The sequence below is a fragment of the Theropithecus gelada genome, chromosome 1, assembly GCF_003255815.1.
Source record: "Theropithecus gelada isolate Dixy chromosome 1, Tgel_1.0, whole genome shotgun sequence".
Taxonomy (NCBI): Eukaryota; Metazoa; Chordata; class Mammalia; order Primates; family Cercopithecidae; genus Theropithecus; species Theropithecus gelada.
The window spans coordinates 52,930,296-52,934,966 of NC_037668.1; positions in this window are offsets into that span (position 1 = coordinate 52,930,296).

Below are 4,671 nucleotides of genomic sequence, written 5' to 3' on the forward strand. Positions count from 1 at the left end.
TTTTTTTTTTTTTTTTTTTTCTGAGATAGAGTCTCGCTCTGTCACCAGGCTGGAGTGCAGTGGCATGATCTCAGCTCACTGCAATCTCTGCCTCCCAGGTTCAAGCCATTCTCCTGCCTCAGCCTCCCGAGTAGCTGGGATTACAGGCATGTGCCACCATGCCCGGCTAATTTTGTATTTTTAATAGAGACAGGGTTTCACCGTGTTGGCCAGGATGATCTCGATCCCCTGACTTCATGATCCACCTGCCTCGGCCTCCCAAAATGTTGGGATTACAGGCATGAGCCACCACGCTCGGCCATTTTTTTTTTTTAGATGGAGTCTCACTCTGTTGCCCAGCCTGGAGTACAGTGGTGCAATCTTGGCTCACTGCAACTTTCACCTCTCAGGTTCAAGTGATTCTCCTGCCTCAGCCTCCCGAGTAGCTGAGACTACAGGCGCCTGCCACCACACCCAGCTAATTTTTATATTTTCAGTAAAGACGAGGTTTCACCACATTGGTCAGGCTGGTCTCAAACTCCTGGCTTCAGGTGATCCGCCCACCTTGGCCTCCCAAAATGCTGGGATTACAGGCATGAGCCATGGCACCCAGCCAGCATTAATTTTAATCCTCATGATGACTCCATGAGGTGTAATCCCCATTATTCTAGTCTATTTAGGCTGCTCTAACAAAATACCAAAGACCGGCTGGTTTATAAACAACAAAAATGTATTTCTCACAGTTGCAGATGCTGGGAAGTTCAAGCTCAAGGTGCTGGCATATTCTGTCTGGCGAGGGCCCGCTTCCTGGTTCTTAGACGGCTGTCTTGTCACTGTAAGAGTGAACAGGGCCAGGAATCTCTCTGGGGTCTTGTTTATACTCATGCCATTCATGAGGCCTCTGCTTCCATGAAGGGATTACCTCCCAACGGCCTCATCTCCTTATACTTTGAAGGTTAGGATTTTGATATACGAATTTTGATAGGACAGAAACATTCAGTCCATTGCACCAGTTTTACATTTTAGAGGAAACTGAGGCCCATGGAATTTAAATGACTTGCCAAAGGCCATGTAGTAAAGAAATAGGGAAGCCTGGATCCCGGGATCCAGCATCGGTGTGCTTAACTACTGCGCTCTGGTGTCTTCCACTAATAACTCCCATTTTACAGATGAAGAAACAGAGGAAGGGATTGGCTCAGGGAAGTAGGGAGGACAGACCACCTGAGGACCCCAGGGCCTCTCATCCCAGCTTAGGCTTTTGTCTTGGTCCCACTACAAGCCCAAATGATGGCTGGAGAGAGGCTGAGAGCCCTGTCAACCCCTTGGCATCCACTATCTTGCTGGGGTCCTGTGGGTCCGCTGAGGAAGAAATGAGTAAGATTGTAGCTGATGCCATTTGACTAAAGACAAAAGCCATTTATTCCCATAGGTAGCTCCCCCACCCCTTTTACTGTTCTTTTTCTGATCACTAAAGGAACATGATCACTACAGAAATGTTTACGAAGTGAGGGCAGATAAACAGAAAACCAAACAACAGAAGAGAAAAGAAAAATCCCCTTTCAAGCCCCTCTTGAATACTGAGCTACTTTCAGGACTTATTTTTTTCTTTTCTTTTCTTTTTTATTTATTTATTTATGTTTTTTGAGACGGAGCTTTGCTCTTGTTGCCCAAGCTGGAGTGCAATGGCGTGATCTCGGCTCACTGCAACCTTCGCCTCCTGGGTTGAAGCAATTCTCCCGTCTCAGCCTCCCGAGTAGCTGGGATTACAGGCATGTGCCACCATGCCCAGCTAATTTTGTATTTTTAGTAGAGACGGGGTTTCTCATGTTGGTCAGGCTGGTCTCAAACCCCCAACCTCAGATGATCTGCCTGCCTTGGCCTCCCAAAGTGCTGGGATTATAGGCGTGAGCTACCGCGCCTGGCCCTACTTCTTTGCCTCCTCCTTGTTGTTATAAGCATCCAAGGTGGGAGGCAGGAGACCTGGCATTTGTTCCTGGCTTGCTGTGTAACCTTGCACCAGTCCCTATCCCTTTCTGGGTCTTAGCCTCCTCATCTGTGAAATGAGGGTTCGGCCACAGTGACCTCAGAGGAGGCCACTCACAGCTCTGACATTCTGTTTCTGCTTCTGTTTCTGCGACTGGCAGAAGGGGCACTAGCAGGCTGCCCCTCTGCAGGGGACACATGGCTGACAGCTCCCAGCAAGCCATCTCCGGGAAACTGCAAAGGCCGGTAAACAGCTTTCGTTGCACACGCAGAGTTCCCAGGCCTTCCTGCTTATCAGGCCCATATGGTGCCCCCTGCCAGCCGGACACCACCAGCTGCCCTTGGCCAGTCTGCCCTGGGGGATCACTTTTCCTCCCTGCTCCACAATGCTCTCTCTACTATTCCAGAATCTAGCTGGCTCGGGATAAGTGAGCCGGGGGGCTCAGCCCTGTGGACCCACCTACCTATTGCCACAGCCCTTTTGCAGAAGGCAGCCTGGTTTAGTGAAAAGTTGGAGAAAGGGAGAAGGGGAGGAAAGGAGGGAGGAAGGATAGGAACACTGACTGTGTTCCAACTCCATTTGGACCCCTTACTAGGCATTTGGGATTCAGAAATGAATCAGAAAAACTTCCTGCTTTTGGAGGGTACAGAGTCTAATGGAGATGAGAAGAGTATAAACAGGCAGCAGCAGTGCTTGCAGTGCTGAAAGTTCAGGATTGTGGGCGCCCACAAAGAGAAACTTAATCCATGGGTGGTAGTCAGGGAAGGCTTCCTGGAGGAGGCAACTTTAAAGGTAGGTTCTCAAGAACAGGATTCAGCCATTCCAACTCCTGTTATTTAGTCCTTACGGATAGCCCCGTGAAATAGGTACAGTTGCCCCTTTTATAGATGAGGCTCAGAAGGGTGAGTTCACAACCACCAAAAGGACAGCTGAGTTCTAACCCCTGGCATTATACTCTACCCCATCGCCTATGGGCCTGAGTCTGATCCCAGTCTCTGACTCTCGGAGACTATCAGTGAATGCTTCCCTCCCTGACCTAGGGCTCTCATCTGTTAAGTGGGTCCACCTAAGCAGTGTTGCTGGGGAAGCCAAGGACAGACTGGCTAACAAAGCACCTGGTTTATAAACAGGGGAATGTCAGTGAGGCCACCCTATCCAGCTGGGGACAGCACAGTGCTATGTTTCTCCCGACACAGAGAAGACTGCTGGCTTCTGAGCTGGGAGTAATTACAGAGGCTGAAGTTGGCCTTGCCTGCGGCACCCTCTTCTAAAAGAAGCCAGGCTGTGGCTTGGATGTGTGTGTCCTCCCTCTGGCTACTTTTGGCACAGTTTGAAAGGAAGGCACGGCATCCTAGAGAGTTAGAATAAATCCTTCCAATCCTGGAGTTAGAACATCTGTGCCTGAGCAGTTCTGGGGTTCAGACTGCCCTCCGAATGCTCCTAGGAAGCAGCATGGGGTCAGGGTCAAGGTCATGCAGATTCTTGACCCTGGCAGGTTGGAAGGATCACTAGAGATAGCACTGACTGTCATTCACAGAAAAACAAGACTCAGAGAGGGGAAGGACTTGCCTGAGGTCACACAGCAAGTCAGTGTCAGGGGCACATTCCAGATCATACCATTTCTGAGGCTACCTGGGAAGTTGCAGGGGCATGGGGTGGCCCAGCATGCTCAGGTGGTGCCAGGGAGCAGCCAGGGAGCTACGTGGATGAGTAAAGTAAGGGCAAACTTTTATATACCGACCCTGCGCCTAACAAGGGTCTATACTGCAAGCTTGTCCAACCTGTGGCCCACTGGCCATGTGAGGTCCAGGATGGCTTCGAATGGGGCCCCACACAAATTCATAAAGGTTCTTAGAACATTATGAGACTTTTTGGGCCGGGTGCGGTGGCTTACAGCCATCCAGCACTTTGGGAGGCTGAGGCAGGCAGATCACTTGAGGTCAGGAGTTCGAGATCAGCCTGGCCAACATGATAAAACTCCATCTCTATTAATAATACAAAAATTAGCCGGGCATGGTGGTGCATGCCTGTAATCCCAGCTACTCGGGAGGCTGAGGCACGAGAACAGCTTGAACCCGGAAGGTAGAGGTTGCAGTGACCCGAGATCGCACCACTGCACTCCAGCCTGGGCGACAGAGTAAAACTGTGTCTCAGGAAAAAAACACAAAAAAACAAAAAAAAACTCATGAGTTTTTTTCTTTTGAGAGATATATGTGTGTGTATATATATATATATATTTTTAGCTCATGGGCTGTTGTTAGTGTATTTTATGTGTGGCCCAAGACACTTCTTCCAATGTGGCCTAAGGAAGCCAAAAGTCTAGATATCCCTGATTTACAGCCTCCACTCTTTCCTAAGTCTCCCACTGCCCTGGACATCGCATTGTTCTTGTCCCTGAACAAGACCTTTCACCATTGGAGGAGCCCTCAGTCTCCCCATCTGTAAAATGGTCACTGGAAATCCTAGGCCGCTGCTCTCAGACCCTCAGGCTCCTACGGGGTGGGGATTGGGGAGAAGGAGGAAAGCGGGGGCGTCTGGGGCTTGCGATTCGCTATCTTCTGGCGCCTTCGGGCGGCCTCAGAAGCTCTTGGGGCCTGGACCCTGGGCCTGGACAGGGACCGGGCGGGGCGAGATCGGCGGTCGGGGGCGGGGCCCGCCTGGGGGCGTGGCCTGTCCTTCCTTGCCCCGCCCCGTCGGACGCCGCGGCG